Source organism: Natrix helvetica (assembly GCF_964273705.1).
Source record: "Natrix helvetica genome assembly, chromosome: 1".
NCBI lineage: Eukaryota > Metazoa > Chordata > Lepidosauria > Squamata > Natricidae > Natrix > Natrix helvetica.
This window is the reverse complement of record NC_138548.1, coordinates 300473598-300491896: the sequence shown is the minus strand read 5'-3', so window position 1 is coordinate 300491896 and position 18299 is coordinate 300473598.

The following is an 18299-nucleotide window of genomic DNA, read 5'->3' as shown; positions in this document are numbered from 1 at the left end:
CTAGTTGTCCCCGCTTGTTCTTACCTTTCAGTGGTACAGTGCTCAAGGCCATCCTGTCCCTCACGCTGGACTTAAGAACCGTAATTGCATAAGCCAAGTGTATGTGCTCTGTCTTTCCTTGTGGCAAATCAAGGTTATTAAGAAAGGATGACTCATATCCAGAGTAGCCACATTTGCTTAATACTAAATTCAAAAGAAGCTGAATCATTTATACAGCAAGTTATAAATTTAGTTCAGTCTGATTATCATATAAATAATGACTATATGAATAATTTCCTATTTTTTGCTAATACCTTTTCCTGTTCAAATGTCATTTGGGACTAACAGATTGAACAAGGAGGATTAAATTCTTTGTATCCCTTCTACTTAAAAAAAAAGTTCTGGTTGTTTTACATAGCTTTACAATTTTATATTATCACTGTTGTGTTTTTAGTCAAGAATACTCAAGGCTATTCTTGTTTGGAATGAATTTATATCCCATCACTATATAAATCAGTTCTGAAAATGGAAAAAAAAGGCCCTTTGAAATATTTCTTGTACCTCCTCAGTGAGATAATCAGAAATACAAAGTCACAGATGAGAAGTTCCATCTGTTATATACTATGAAAAAGTCTGCATGTGTGAAGAACTGTAAAAATTTCACAAGAACAAAGCAGGTGATGCAGTTGATTCTAAAGCAAAAGGAGGGTTCTTTGATCACCACACCAGAATCTCCAGGTGCAGATAAAAGATAGGTAAAAGTGGGGATTTCCTTCCATCCGCCTTTTATGACAAAGAGAGACGTATAGAGTTCCAGAAGCAGCTGCTCCTGAAATCACTTGTCATTCAAGAATTGCCAGAACCTGCAAAACCACGAATTCTATCTCTCCTACATGCTCCAGCAGATGCCAAGATGGGTTTTTTTTTGTCTCTCCTGTCCGCCCTCATCTCTGCTGAGTCACGGATCCTTTGCCAGAGGTAAAGGAAAACCAGTGTCGGGCAAGCTTTTTGGGGAAAAAAGTCTGAGTGCTTTTTTGACTGCTGCCTAAACCTGACCTGAGCTAGCATTCTGTCTTCCTACAATACCTACCAGATGGCTGATCCAAGAATTGGCTTTAAAATACAGGTAGGCCTCATCTTTTTTGAACCCAAAATCTCTGTCATTAAGTGAGACATTACTTAAGTGAGTTTTCCACCTTTCTTGCCACAGTTGTTAAGTGAATCACTTAAGTTAATAACATAGCTGTTAAGTAAATCTGATTCCCCCCCCCATAGATTTTGTTTGTCAGAAGGTTGTAAAAGGTAGTCACATGACCCCGGGACATTGCTGATATCATAAATATGAGCCAGTTGCCAAGCATCTGAATTTTTATCACGTGACCATGGGGATGCTGCAACATTCGTGCGTTGAAAAAACAATAGTAAGTCACTTTTTTTCAGTGCTGTTGTAACGTCAAATTATAACTAAACAAATGGCTGTAAGTATAAAAAGTGGAAGGAGGGGACATAACTAAGGCAGAATATCAGCAAATAGCCCGAGCCTGTAAAGATGAAGTGAGGAAAACTAAGGCTCACAATGAAGAAAGGCTTGCCACAAAAGTAAAAATTAACAAAAAAAGCTTCTTCCAACATGTTAAAAACAAGAAAAAAAGTTAAGGAAACAATTGGTCCATTGCTAGGAGAAAGTGGCAAGAAGGTGACAAGCAACAGGGAGAAAGCAGAACTATTTAACTCACTTTTTGCATCTGTCTTTACACAAAGGGATAAAACTGTCCAACCTATCAAAAGCAGCACCACAAAAGTCAGTTTAGGAACACAAATTGAAATAGGGAAGAAAATGGTAAGTGAGCACCTGTCTACCCTAGATGAGTTCAAATCACCAGGACCGGATGGATTACACCCCAGGGTTCTGAAGGAACTAGCAGACGAGATCTCAGAACCACTATATCTTTCAGAGATCCTGGAACACCGGGGAACTACCAGAGGACTGGAAAAGAGCTGATGTGGTTCCCATCTTCAAAAAAGGGAAAAAATTAGATCCAGGAAACTACAGACCTATCAGCCTGACCTCAATACCAGAAAAGATTCTGGAAAAAATAATCAAGCAACGAATTTGTGAACACCTAGAAGCAAACAAAGTAATAGCCAAAAGCCAACATGGATTTGTCAAAAACAGATCATGCCAGACTAATCTTATTGCATTCTTTGATAATGTGACAAAATTAGTGGACCAGAGGAATGCCGTTGATATAGTTTACTTGGACTTCAGTAAGGCTTTTGATAAGGTAGACCATAACCTACTACTAGATAAAGTAGAAGAATGTGAGTTAGACAGCATCACCACCAGATGGATTCGTAACTGGCTGACCAACCGCACTCAATGTGTAGTCCTCAATGGAACTGCATCTACATGGAGGGAACTATGCAGTGGAGTACCCCAAGGCTCTGTTTTAGGCCCAGTACTCTTCAACATCTTCATCAATGATTTGGATGAGGGAATAAATGGGGAACTCATCAAATTTGCAGATGACACCAAGCTGGCAGGAATAGCCAACACTCTAGAAGATAGGCTTAAGATACAGAAGGATCTTGACAAACTTGAACATTAATAGAGCACGATCTAATAAAATGAAATTCAATGGTGAAAAGAGTAAGGTTCTACATTTAGGCAACAAAAACGGAATGCACAGGTACAGTATAGATGATACCTTGCTCAGTAGTAGTAACTGTGAAAGGGATCTTGGAGTCCTAATGGACAACCATTTAAATATGAGCCAGCAGTGTGCAGCAGCTGCCAAAGAAGCCAACACAGTTCTAGGCTGCATAAATAGAGGGATAAAATCAAGATCACGTGAAGTGTTAATACCACTTTATAATGCCTTGGTATGGCCACACTTGGAATACTGCATTCAGTTCTGGTTGCCACGATGTAAAAAAGATGTGGAGACTCTAGAAAGAGTGCAGAGAAGAGCAACAAAGATGATTAGGGGACTGGAGACTAAAACATAGGAAGAACGGTTGCAGGAACTGGGTATGTTTAGCTTAAGAGAAAGAAGGACTAGGGGAGACATGATAGCATTGTTCCAATATCTCAGGGGTTGCCACAAAGAAGAGGGAGTCAAACTATTCTCCAAGGCACCTGAGGGTAGAACAAGAAGCAATGGGTGGAAACTAATCAAGGAGAGAAGGAACTTAGAACTGAGGAGAAATTTCCTGACAGTTAACAGTTAATCAGTGGAACAGCTTGCCTCCAGAAGTTGTGAATGCCCCAACACTGGAAGTCTTTAAGAAGATGTTGGATAGCCATTTGTCTGAAATGGTATAGGGTTTCCTGCCTAGGCAGGGGGTTGGACTAGAAGACCTCCAAGGTCCCTTCCAACTCTACTATTGTATTGTATTGTAAGTCGAGGACTAGCTGAAAACATCAGTGTAAGGGTGTCCAACTTTGGCAGCTTTAAGATTTGTGGACTTTAACTCCCAGAATTGAAATTCGTAAGTCTTAAAATTGGACACCACTGCTTTAATGTTTGGGCAAACAGTGAGGGAGCTTACTCAGAACTTGTAAATCAGTGTTGTGTAATCTTCATCCTGATGATATCAGTACACAAACCCAGCGAACTAGGACTGGAGGGAGAAAGACTTGACTTATGAAGTTGATTTCCTTTGATGATACTCAGGTTTATTTAAATCTCCTTTGCAGGAGGAATATTTGATCTATATATATATTTTTAATGGAAGTTAGAATTCTGCTTCTGGAGTTCAGTGAATGCCATCAGAGAGCAAGTGACACGTGACTAAGCTTTTTTTAGGCCTGTAATTATAAAATAAATAAATGTGGAGAAAAAAGAGAGCATTTATTTTCATTGCAGCTGTGCTCCCCAGGACAGAAGGATTCTGTGATAAGACAATAATGCTTTATCTGCTGCTGTTAACTTTCAGTTACTTGAAACTACCAGTTCTTCTGTCTGAGTCATCTTATATCCCACACAATGATACAAAGCTTTCCCAGTAGTAGTTAAATTTTACATAGCGTCTAAGCTGAAATGAATTAAAACAGGAAAAAATAACTTTTACACCTAGGGGAATGTTACCTGGTTATTTAAAGCCTGCTTTGGCCTGGTTCACATCACAGACTTTGTGAGATGATGTGGTTTGTTTGATTTTGCTATTTGTTTTGCTTGCGTGTTGAGTGATCAGAACAATGGTGATTTGTAAACCATGGCTTATGGATTAGAATGTTTTTAAGGCAGTCGGTTGTTTAATACAATGTGTGAACTTACCCTTTATGTGTGGTCGCACATTTCTTGGAAGCTGCTGTAGATTAGCACAAATTATTAGTCTAGTAGCACAGAGACAGGCAGTATAGCACTCTATGGCAACAAAAGATGGACATTGAAGAAGCAGGATACAGAGTATTGATACTTTTGAATTTTGCTTGAGAAGGCTCCTGAGACACCAAGAAAACAAAAAATGGATCATTGAACAAATCAACCCAAAGTTTTCATTCAAGGCATAAATGACTAGACTGAAATTATTCTACTTCCGGTGCATTATGTGAAGAGCCAGTTCCCTGGAAAATGCAGAAAAGGTGGAAGGAAAGAAAAGAGGACAGTCAGCTACAAGATAGATGGACTCCGTTACCGTAGCAATGGATGCACCATTGGGAGACTTGAAAAAACTAGGTTAGGGACAGATTGTCATGGAGAAAACCTGTCTTAAGACCCAGTAACAACTTGATGTGCATAATCAATATAAGTCTGATAGCCTTAATGTTCTGGACCTATGAGATGGCATGTAAAAGAAATTGGTATATGTTGTTGTGAATCTAGCTTACTTGCCAAACCAATATTGTCCGGATTCAGATAAACTATATACTGCATGAATGAGACATGGCTTTTGATTACATACAGAGATTGCACTAATCTTTCCCTCTGCTGGACACAGAGAAGGTTTGATCCTTTTATAACACAAGACAGAATTCTGGAGATGTCTACAGAAAGTGGTTGGAAAGGAATAGGGTCCCATCTCCCCAACAGCCTCCAACTAATGTACAGAAGTAGTCCTAAGGAGTTGAGGAACCTATGCTTTAAGATTTAGGAGATCCTCTCTAAAAATTTAAGTGGTTACAACATAAGCTTCCAAGCCAGTACCTTTAGGGAGAAGTGAAGGCATGTTGAGGTCCCTCAGCTTCCTGTTTCGTGGTCTTTCTTCCTTCCTTCCTCCTTCCCTCCCTCCCTCCCTCCCTCCCTCCCTCCCTCCTCCTTCTCCAAAGGCAAGGTAACTTTTCACTTTCTTCACTATGATGTGATGATAAGCAATCAAATGTTCAAATTTTCTTACAGGAAGTCTAAATCCAAACAAAATTCTATCCTAAGAATGTGTTTCCAAGAAGACAGGAACTTCCCACTGTAGATGTCCCTTTAAAATCAGCTTCAAATGATATGGAGGCCTCCTTTGCCTTTCATTTTCCTGAACCATCAAAGACGATTGAAGGTCAAGAAGGAACAGAAATGACTAGCAATCCATAGGCACTCAGCTCCTGCCCCTTGATCATTTTTAACCCCTGTATTTTCCCAGTGTTCTTCACCCAGGAACATGTGTGATCAAGCTATTTAAAGAGAGGATCTTTCTCTCCTCATAACAAAATGACAAGATCTCTGTATTCATAACCAAGTACTAATGAGTAAACACATGCTTTTGAAACATGAATGGGCAGCACAGATTATAGTAAAGACAGCAAAGAAGAGAAGCTGGCAGTCCAAATGTACACAGTCGTCTGAGCACATAACAATGATGTAACTGTCACATATACTAGGAATTGTATCAGGAAGTTGAGCACTCATAGAACTATTGAAAGCAAGCCAGTGTGTTGGACTGAACAACAGGCATATTTTCTATTTGAGGGCATTCTTAGATCCACTAATCCAACACATTTATCTGTCTAAAAAGGAAGTAATAAGTAAAAGGGAGCATTTTTGGTCACATTTCTCCACTACTAGTAGTCATTGGGGATGCTGCAAAAGAGAGAGAAAATAGGTAACAAAGAAAACAGACTGGGAGACTTACTACACTCAAAGCAGAAATTAATTTATATAAGGAATAACAAGAGTTCAGCTGAGGGAACTTGTTTTTGGTACTCAATTTCCACCCTGTAAAATGCCAAGTGGCATATTAATCTGAATGAGTTACCTTTCACAATAGCGGCTTTCTTTGCTCCTGGTTCTACAAGCACGTCATGACATGCTACACAAAAAAGATGTACTTGATAAGTTCACTCTGATCTAGGAGAAGAACATGCGTATTTTGTCATCTTCATCCAGTCATCACATTTGTAGGGGATGGAGATCCATTTTCAGTAATTAATCAATGTCAGGTAGGATTTAAAACCTTCTGACCTTCACACGTATATTGTTCTCTTGTTAATAAGTATCATTATTAAGTTTTTATTTATTAAAGCAAAAACGTCTTAAAAGTGGCAGGAAAATAATTAGCAGCCATCTGCTAAAAGGCTTGGTGTGTATGGGATCGTTACTGTGCCTCTTTCTCAATAATATTGTAAACCGTTTCCAAGTTTCTCAGGCTAGTAGCCATTGCAATTGTGCAACTATATTTATAAATAATGTGGGTGCAGACATTTTGACAGTAGATTCCCAAAAGTGGTTGTCCTGTCCCCTCTCAGATTCCAATAACTACTCTCTGAATGTATTGAGAAGTGACTACATACTGTGGGGTTGATTGCCCATATTCCTTTTACAATTCATCGTAAGATTAGTCGGTAATTTTTCTCAAAAATATGTGTACTTCTTTGTACTCCTTTATTATCATAACCTTTGCCCCTAGTAAGGTTAGGCAGGAAGACAATATAATGCAGCCAGGCAGCTTACAGGAAGAACAAGATATTTGAAAAATCACTCACTAGCTGACATAACTGAAGTCAAGCAGAAAGAAAGAAAAATATCCCTTACACCCACAAGTGCTGATAAGTAACATGGTAGCTTCTCTTTATTTTGAAATTCATCAAATGGATAAGAGAAGAAATGTTCATCATTTTCTCTCGTCTCATATATTTTGCCTTTCCTCTACCTCTTTTGAAAAGATCACATCTCTTGAATCAAAATCTGTTACTTATGAGTTTATGGACTTGCCAAGATAGTTTTCTTGGCAACACTATGAAAATTACTTATCACAACCTTTTTTTCAGGGCAAATTCAATTTCTCAGTCTAGATCACGGGTGGGGAATTATGGCCCTTTACGACCTGTGGACTTCAACTCCCAGAACTCCTGAGCCAGAATGGCTGGCTCAAGAATTCTGGGATTGAAGTCCATAGGTCATAAACTGGCCATAATTCCCCATCCCTAGTCTAGGTGCTTCCACTTCATGTAAATGTTCACTTATGTGCTCTAGAACAATTCTAGCGGCAAGTGATGGACAGGTTATGAGAAGAATAAGAATTACTCCCGATGATAAATATTACTGCTTTAAATCTGAAGGTATGGGGAAATGAATATTTTCCAAGTTCAGTGGAGTCATGTGTGTGTGTATGTGTGTATATAAGTATATATATGTGCGTGTGTATGTATGTATATGTGTGTGTTTGTCTGTATACACAAAGGAATGTAAGTATGTATGTATGTATGTATGTATGTATGTATGTATGTATGTATGTATGTATATGCAGGTCTTGGCGTATTCGGGTCTTTTCCCGTGTAAGATACCTGCATACCTATACCCGTGAAAATCTACAAAAACATATATATACATACATATATATATATATAACATTCCTTTTTGTCCAAACATCTGGAGTATGGTAATCTACCAGAGAGAGAGGAAAAAGCTCTCTGACCAAAAGAATGGGAAAAGTCAACACTCAATGAGTAAAGTAATATCATACGTGCACGTCTTCTTACTCTCTCGCCTTCACATAGAGACTAACATCTGCTACTTGTACCATAAGCTGCAAATAGGTAGAATAAAAGCCTGCCTTTGGCTATTTCCCCTCAAAGTTTAAGAGAGCGATTTCACTCTTTCTTCCCCATCTGATGTGTATCTTCTACCTAAATAGTAAGGTGCTAAACAAAAAGAAATCATGCAATTGTCCACTCAACTTATTGAATTCTGCAAGAATCATGCTTTCATATCCTGATAGTACTGGAGGTGGGATTTCCCAAAGGATAGTAGGATGCCACCTATTTAACATTTTGCAATGTGTCACCATCATTAAAAAAAGGTCCCAAACATACAGTATATTGGAAGAAGTGAATAATCCCCTCCTGCATTGCATGAAAGTTACACTATGGAGAAACAAGATTATTACAGTAGTGTTTTTTGAACTTGGCAATTTTAAGATATTTGGATTTTAAATCCCAGAATTTTCTGGCCAGCATGGAAGTTCTCAAAGCTTAAAGTGGCTAATGTAAACTAAAATTGAAAAACTCTGCTCTAGAGGTATCAAATTGGGAAATGCTGGTGTGGAGCTACAAAGGATCTATAAAAGAACATGTCTTAACTTGGCTGTTTTCTGATATGTGGAACAGACTCAAGGAAGAGTCTTTTTTTTCAGAGTAATATGGGTGCTGTATACATTTAATAAGTCAATCTATTTTTTTTAATCTGCAAAATATCAAAAGTTGAGGGGAGAGAAGAGGACACAATTCTTGCTTAGTTGAATAAAATTTCTTTCCAACCTTACAGATTGGTTGGAAGCAAGATTATTTTGTAAGAGTTACAAAAAGTGTCAGTAAATCAATTAAATACCTAAGCAAGAATTACTCACACATGATCGACTATCAGCAGTCCATTGCTCATTTTATGGGCAATGAGGCTGACTCTTTTTGGTTTAATGCCACCTCATTGTTGTTAAGTCAAGTGTAAGAAATTGCATTGCATTTAGACCTGAAACAATAGCTTTGATAACTTCCCTGAGACACCTGCAGATGTTATGCAGCAAGGAAAAGTAAGAGAATACAATATTAGCAATGATGCTTATGAGAAAAAATGGAAGACTCAGTTTCTTTAAAAATATATGTAGTAAAAATCATACACAAACACGAATGAAGGCAAATATACGTGTCCCAGGATAATGTTGCATTATGTTGTGTATACTTGTTGCAGGGATCCAATCTAGGTCAGTCACTGGAACCAGAGGCTTAGTCTTCCGAGCTTTTGGACTCATGCTGGAGCCCATCCTCAGGGAACTTGTGGGGAATCTCTCACCACATTCTGATGAGAGAGAAGTTCCCTGAGGATGATCTCCAGCACAAGTCTGAAAACATGGAAGACTTACCATACTCTGGTCCTGGTGACCAAACCATATTGGATCCTGCAACAAGTATATACCTTTAACAGTGTATGAGAGAGAAGGTGATGCTAGATTTGAATCTTTTCTATGATTTACCAGCTTCCTCCTGAAATTAAGATTTTGTCATGAGTGGAAATTTTTATCTAGGGAGTTCAGTGGTGGGATTAAAAAAAAAAATTACTACCTGTTCTGTGGGCTTGGTGGGCGTGGCATGGCTTGGTGGGTGTGTCTTAGTGGGCATGGCAGGGGAAGGATACTGTAAAATCCCCATTCCCTCCCGATCAGCTGGGACTCGGGAGGCAGAGAATAGATGGGCGTGGGGCCAGTCAGAGGTGGTATTTACCTGTTCTCTGAAGTATTCAAAATTTCTGCTACTGGTTCTCCAGAACTGGTCAGAACCTGCTGAATGCCATCTCTGGTGGATTTACCTAGGATATGTAATGATTCCAAATAAATTGACTATTTTCAGTGTCAACAATCCACTTTCAATCCAAGTTAACCAAGTTAACCTTGCTTCCCACTGTGTACTGAGGTTACTGCAGTCTCCTACACATTTGCAGGGCAGGGAGTTCTGGATGTGTAGATATTGGGGCAGGGGGCAGAAGGGTAGATGATAAGACCACACACTTGTGATACAAATGTTGTGATTTATGTACCTGCCTCAGATATCTGGATGCAGGTACCTAATAAGGGCATCGATGTGCTGAAGTCACTTCCTGCATAACGTTATTCTGTTGTTACTGCAGTGTGCTTTCAATGCCACTATATTGCAGCCACAGCTCCAGCCCACCTGGACTGTTGAATAAGTCTGCATTACTGTATTTCATCTTTGGTAAATATTGTGAAACAGCAGTGGGGGGGGGGTGAATCAAGTCAGTATTGATAGGGCCTTGGCCACTCTTTCTTCCCATTTTTCTTTTTAAAGGGAAAATCACTTATTGGGACAATGGTGCTCTGGTTCCTTTCCAATTCCTAGGCTCCTTGCATTGTATCAGAAGATGGAAAATGCAGCTTGGCTGAGGACATGAAAGGTCTGCACCCCTTACTAAGTAGAATGCCTTAAGAGGCAGCTGTGCTTATCTGTGTGTCAATGAACCCTGATCCAAACCTGAAACTTTCAACCTCTGTGAGCACCCAGGAAAGATACAAAATAGAATCTTTGGAAATGTTCTTGCCAGAAATGAGAGAGGGAGGGAGGGAGGGAGGGAGGGAGGGAGGGAGGGAGGGAGGGAGGGAGAGAGATGCAGCACAGCTAGATGCTATAAGTCAGGGGATGGCAATCTTAAAAACTCAAAGAGCCATTTGGACTTGTTTCCCACAGAAAAGAAAACGGGAGCCACAAAACCCTTCCCATGCCTGACTATTTCCTGAGCGGCCACAAAACTAGTATATGTAGTTGAAGTAAGCATTCTGTTTTCTTCTGAAACTTTTCTTTTCTTGGATTTCACCATGTTTGGCCTACCGGGGGTTGAAAAGCTCAAGAAATCATATTCCAGCGGGTGTCACACATTGGTGGGTGTAACGCATATTTTGAGCAACAGGGAACCGCAATAGAGGGATAAAAGAGCCACATGCGGCTCCAGAGCCGCAGATTGCTGACCCCGGCTACAGGGTAATAATATTACATTTTTCATAATTTCTATTAATTTGTGAATGCCTCCTGCAAGAAAAATTAGCAGGGCGAACTTTTCCAGACTGCTACTGCTTATCTGTTTTGAATCATAATGCCCATCATTCCTAGCCAACGTAACTGAGGCTGTTGGGAGTTGTAGTTCAAGTACAGTTGGACAGCAACCTGCTGAGAAGATTAATGTAGCATCCTTTAAAACAAACATGTGGATGTTACTATGCTGCTTCTGTTTGAAGCTTCGGTAAGCAGAGAGTGAAAAGAACACCTCCATGTCCCATTGCATTTTGTCCCATTGGCCAAATAGGTTCATTTCATAAAGTCATGTTGCAGGCCTCCAAACTGTTAATACCTGGGCTTCCCAGGAACCAGGTGGAAGGCTGTACAAGCATTTACCATTCTTCAAGACCCCAGCACCACTCATCCTGCCAGAGATAAAAGTATCTCTTCGTATCTTAGGGGAGACGTAGGTAATTCTAATCAGGTGAAGGCAAAACTTTAGATAGATAAAAATGGGATGAGATCCCAAAGTTAGAGGAATATATTCTTTTTTTATTATAATACTTGAATTTATCATACGCTGAACAATATAACTGGCTCAGTCTGGATAAAGATAAGGTTCCTTGGATTATTTAAATACAGTAGTGGGAGTCAGATCTATCCTTTGTAAAGAAACATATTATTATGAGCACAAATGCATTGTTGCTCTTCACAGTTTAAGTTTAAGATCTTCCTACGGTCGCTGGGGGGATTATAGATTGGAGGCATTTAAAACAGGAAAACTATAATTTATGAATGGATAATAATGCACATTAACTCAAGCGAAGAAAGATTTGTAAGTATGACCTCATCCTAAGCTTCGTTTCTAGTAACCCACAATGGAACTCGGCATTAGCCATGTAGGGAATTAGACTCCCTTTTCTGGAAGCCACAAATTGGCCTTTTGGTATTCAGCTTTTTATTATAAGCAGCTATAAAAGAGCAAGACTAGCTTGGACAGAAAAGTTGGAGAATGTGCCAAATTCCATCCAGGAAGATTTAGAGCTTAGCCATACCACCACTTGAAAATGTCAACAGTCATCTCAGCATTATTGGTCCACAGGAAATAAAATGTCAACTCCATTCAAAATTACAGCTGGCGGATGGATGGATGGATGGATGGATGGATGGAAGGAAGGAAGGAAGGAAGGAAGGAAGTCAAAACAATTGGCTGCATGATAAAGGAGAGCATTTATAGTCCAGAAAAGGTTAGCTATTACTGCTATAAGATCTAAAAGGGAAGCCGCCAAAGGAGTTTTTTCTCTATGTTTAATATACCGTATGGCATGAAAGCAGCAAATAATAAAAGATAACATGGAAAAGCTGTACATCTCAAGATTCAGTCCTAGTTCCCACGTATCACTGTATTAGCTAAAGTTAGATAGAATGCATTTAGGGGTAAAGAATGTAATACATTTGTTTACCTTCTTCAATGTTGCAACATATTTTACTTTTTATTTAGTTAGTATTCTGATTTTTTTTGGTGTATTTCCTTCCAGAAAGGTGCAATCAATCCACAAGTCCACCATGTATGGAAAGCATTTCCATTTCTAATGATGGCCACTCCTACATTTGGATGAATAATGAGTAATTTCTGCTATTCTGACTGATATTCAGTGCCACTGATAGGCTGTTTCCCAGTGCATCTCTTGATAGAACTGATAGAAAACCACCAGACTTCTATGAAGTTCATTTCATCCATTTAATTTCCTAAATTTATATCCCTAGCTTCTTTTAAACTTACACGCCCTCGGCTATCGCATGCCTTTTTTCTTTCTCTGCCCACCTGAGCAAAGAAGGTGGGCCACTAAACTGCCCGCTCACTTGCATTCAAACCAGCCCACCCCCTCCTGTCATTCGGCGTGGGCTCTCTGGAGGGGGAGGGAAGATTCTTTCCAAAGACTGCCTTCTTTCCTTCCCTTCTGCGGCTGGAAAATAGACATTTTCACAGCTGTGGCTGAAGCACAATCCTGGGCAGTCAGTTCCAGTTCTCCCTTCCCCAAGCATGTCCTGTTGTTGCTGGAGCCGCTTTTGCTGAATCCGGCGCGGCAGTGGGACTCTTGCCATTGCTGAGAGCTTCGCTGGCAGCTGCTTTTTGCCATCATTGCCGCACTGGAAAAAAGCTGGTCTTTGGAAATAACCTTCCCTCCCCCTCCAGAGAGCCCATGCTGGGAGAGAAAGGGGCAGGCTGGTTTGAATGCAGACAAGTGGGTGGTTTGGGGCCAGCACCTCCTTTGCTCATCTGGGCAGGCAGAGAAAGAAAGGAGGCTTGTGATAAAGCACTCCTGCCACCAAGGGCAAAGGGGAGCACCTTTGCCCTCGGCTATTGCATGCCTCCTTTCTCCACCCGCCTGAACTAACAAAGAAGGCGGGCTACTAAACTGCCCGCTCGTCCAAATTCAAACCAGCCTGCCTCCTCTCTTTTGGCATGGGGTCCCTGGAGGGGGACGGAAGGTCTCTCCCTGCTTCCCTTACCTTGCTGTGCAGTTCCAGGACAGCTGGATATTCTTTTTTTCGCCGGTACAGGGGCGTAGCCTCAACCCCTGCCTTCCTGCTGCCTCCAGTCCAGCCCCGCGCAATCCCCTCGTCGCCCCACCAACCTGGGGATGTTCCCAGTTGCAGTTGGCATTCTCCTAGCAATTCTTCCTGGCTGCACCCCAGAGTGTCACATGGCAGTGGGCATGGGCTGCTGACCGACCCAGGGCCTGCCCGGATTCCCAGAGAGGAAGGATCGGCAGGAGAAAGCCAACTGCTGCTGGCAACCGGGGACAAAGGAGCAGCCGCACAGCAGCTGCCGCGTCCCATTGCAGGCATCCAGGGTGGCCTCAATGTCCCACCTCCCTGCAGCCTCCAGCCCCATGCAACCTCTGCACCAACTCACTGACCTCAGAACACTCTGCTGGACAGTCTCTCCTTCGCGTCTTGTTGCCGGCTGCAGCTACGTCCGGGCAGGTGCTGCACCCCTAGAGTGGTCACATGCCCGGTTGCTTCTGGAGGGGGCAGAGCAGCAGACGGGCAGCATTTCCCCCCACCTCCCTGGCCACTTGCAGCCTCAGAGCCTTGGCTGGGCAGGCAAAGGAAATGGGTGGGCAGGGCAAGTATGGTGTGGATGGGCGGGGCAAGCGAGCGAGCAAGTGGTGACTGGGCGGGTGGGGAAAGCAAGTGGGGGTTGGGCAGGCAAGGGGGGGGAGCGTTCTGGTACCAGTCCTCCAGAAGAAGGGGTATGGGAAGTCACGCTAAATTTCACCAACCGGTACGCCTGTACCGGTGCGAACCGGCTAAAACCCAACCCTGCTTCAACTGCATTGATGTATCTCAGTTATAAAATTCTGGTTATAGCATTAAATGTGGAGATTCTATTTATCATTCCTGTGTATTGTTTTTTTTTTAACCAACCTTGAAACATAGCTTATGTGAATCACAGTACAGCCATGACGTTATCCATTTTTATAATGCTTTTTGGAGGAAAAAACATGTTTTATGTGGACCTATCTTCCCCTTTTATGTTTTCTAGCTTGCTATATCTTCCAATATAAAGGAAATAATATGCTCCAAATTTGCTGCTTGACAATGTAATGTTAACTCACACTGTTTCTGGGATCACTATATAAATCTTTGTTTTAATCCTTAAGTGTTCATTTTTCTTTGTCATAGTATTAATTTAAACATTTTATTTGGAAGTGTTTGAAATAAATCATTATTTAAATTAAATTAAACATTAAAGCCCAGACCAGCACAATATCACCGAGAAAGAAAAACAAGAAATCGAAGAAGAAACCAGCATGGCTGCACAAAAATCTCTCTGGCAAATTGAAAGATAAAAAGGACAAGCGCAAAAAATGGAAAGAAGGACACATAACTAAGGCAGGATATCAGCCAGAATCTGCAAAGATGAAGTCAGGAAAGCAAAGGCTCAGAGTGAACAAAAACTCACAACAAAAGTCAAAGATAATTTTTTAAAAGTATCTCCCAACATATAAACAAGAAAAAAATCAAGGGAACAATCAGTTCACTAAAGAGAGAAGATGGCAAGGAAGTAACAGGCAACAGAGAGAAAGCAGAACTGCTTAACTCATTCAGTCTTCACGCAAAAAGAAGCTATACCCCAACCTACCAGAAACATAACTATAAAAAAGACTAAAAATAAAAGTTAAAATAAGCAAAAAAAAAAAAGTAAGAGAACACCTGTCTGATTTTGATGAATACAAATCACCAGGGCCTGACGGATTACATCAGATTATGTTCTAAACGAGCTGGCAGATGTCATCTCAAAACCACTGTACCACCTCTTTCAAAAATCATGGAACCCCTGGGAACTACCAGAGCACTGGAAAAGAGCTGATGTGGTTCCAATCTTCAAAAAGGAGGGGGGGCAGACCCAGGAAACTACAGACCAATCAGCCTAACATCAATAATCGGAAAGATACTGGAAAAGATAATAAAAAAAACAGATCTGCCAACACTAGAAACGAGTAAAGTAATAACTAGCAGCCAGCACGGGTTTGTTAAAAACAGATCATGCCAAACCAATCTTATTTCATTCTTCAACATAGTGACTAAATTAGTAGACCAGCAAAATACTGTGGACAAAATATACTTAGACTTCAGCAAGGCATTCAACGAAGTAGACCACAACCTACTTCTTCGTAAGCTAGAAAAAAGTGAAATAGACAGATGGATTAGCAACTGGCTGACAAACCATGCTCAATGAGTAGGCCTTAACAGGTCTAAAGCTACATGGAGAGAAGTAAGCAGTAGGGAACCACAAGATTCCATCTTAGGCCCAGTACTCTTCAATATCTTCATAAATGACTTAATGACGGAATATAAGGGGAACTTACCAAATTTGCAGATGATACAGATGGATCTTGACAGACTTGAAACTGGGCCCTATCTAACAAAATGAAATTTAATGTAGAGAAAAGTAAAGTCCTACACTTAGATAAGAAAAACCAAAAGTGCACATATAAAATGGGAGAAACCAGGCTTAATAGCAGTGACTGTGAGAGGGATCTTGGAGTCTTAGTGAACAACCAGCTGAATATGAGCTACCAGTGTGCAGCTGCAGCCAAAAAAAGCCAATGCAATCCTAAATTGCATTAACAGAGGGATACAATCAAGATCAAATGAGGTTCTAATACCACTCTGTAAAGCCCTAGTAAGACCACACCTAGAGTACTGCATCCTGTTTTGGTCACCACATTATAAAAAAGATGTGGAGACTCTAGAAAAAGTGAAGGGAAGAGCAGCCAAGATGATTAGGGGACTGGAGACTAAAACTTCTGAAGAACAGTTACAGGAAGTGGGCATGGCTAGTCTAGAGAAGAGAAGGACCGGGGGAGACATGATAGCAGTGTTCCAATATTTGAGGGGCTGCCACAGAGAGGAGGAGTCAAGCTATTTTCCAAAGCACCTAAAGGCCAGACAAGGAATAATGGATGGAAACTGACCAAGGAGAGATTCAACCTAAAAATAAGGAGGAACTTTCTGACAGTGAAAACAATCAACCAATGGAACAGCTTGCCTTCGGAGGTTGTGGGGGCTTCATCACTTGAGACTTTCAAGAAGAGATTGGACTACCATTTGTCAGAAATGGAGTAGGGTTTCCTGCTTGAGCAGGGGGAGCAGACTAGATGACCTGTAAGGTCCCTTCCAACGCTGTTAATATTTTAATTTTCAAAGAACATAATTTTAACTGCCACTGTTCAAATCAGTGTTTTCATTCCTTGTTTTATTTCTGGACAAGAATTATGTTATTATTATTAAATAATTTGTTAAGATTTTATAGTATTAATTTCTGTAAATATGAAGGATTTGTACTCACCTGTATATTTAAAATATTTAATATCTAATGTTTCTTAATTTTAGGAGAAAGGACATTAATTTTGACTTTTGAAAATTTATTGTCAATACTGATTCTTTTGCAGATTCTTCCAGTTGCATCCTAAGGTATTCCGTTGAATTACGAACATTCATAAAAGCTAACATTATATCACCAGCAACTAGATTTAATAGATAGAATTTGTCATGCTTTCATCTTTCATGTCTTTATTGCTACAAAATGGAACTACTTATGTACCTGTAATAAGACTTAATAGAGGCTAATGAACATCCCTACTTAGTATCTCTCAAGGTTAGAAATTGTTCTGAATCGTATTTATCAATTCCTATTTGGTTGCTGCTGTTATAAATCTGATCTGCCATGTTAAAAAAACACTTGCCAAACTTAAAACTTTTTAAGAATAATCTTTCCATACAATAAAAACTTTAGAAATATTTAATAAGCAAAGTGATAGAGAAGGCTTGTCCCTTTACAAAAATGAATAACATTTAATACTTTTTAAATGGGGCAACATATATTTCTTCCCCCAGTGAAATCTGATTTATTGAAATGTATATTTCTTCCTTTATAACTTTGAGATTATTGACTAATGGTTCAGTATATACAGCAATTTGTAATCAAGTTTAAGTAAAAGAATAGGTCTCTAGAAAGAATTTTTTTTTGTATGGATCTTTACTTGGTATAGGAATTAGAGTTGTTTTAGAGCTGTGCCAGGATAACAGAAGATCTCCCTGATGCAATTATTGCATAATAAGAATTCAGTACAATAATGTTTTTCTTATCAAATTATTATTTAGCTCAAAGATTTTCCTGATTAATATTTTGAAAGGCCTCACCAGCTTCTGGTTTTGAAAACAATTCAAATATTGAGCTTGTAAGAAAGATAATTTTGGAATTATCTTTGGATAAGTTTGGAAACAATTTTAGTAATATTTTTAGGATGTGAGCATATTTCATTGCCTATATATATCACCTTTTGGACTTTTTAAGCTTATTTGTCAATAATATTTAGTTTTCATTCTTAAATTCATAATCTTTCTGCTTTAAAAATAAATTTTGGTTTGACATGTTGTTTCAAAAATGGCAATAGCAATAGGACTTGGACACACTGTATATACAGCTACATAGTGCTTTACAGCCCTCTCTAAAAGGTTTACAGAGTCAGCCTATTGCCCCCAACAATCTGGGCCCCCATTTTACAGGCCTCAGAAGGATGGAAAACTGAGTGAACCTTGAGCCAGTCAAGGAATAGGGAAAACATGATAGCAGTGTTCCAATATCTATGGGGTTGCCACAAAGAAGAGGGAGTTTTCAAGGCACCTGAGGGTAGAACAAGAAGCAATGGGTGGAAACTAATCAAGGAGAGTAGCAACTTAGAACTGAGGAGAAATTTCCTGACAGTTAGAACAATTAATCAGTGGAACAGCTTGCCTCCAGAAGTTGTGAATGCCCCAACACTGGAAGTCTTTAAGAAGATGTTGGATAGCCATTTGTCTGAAACGGTATAGG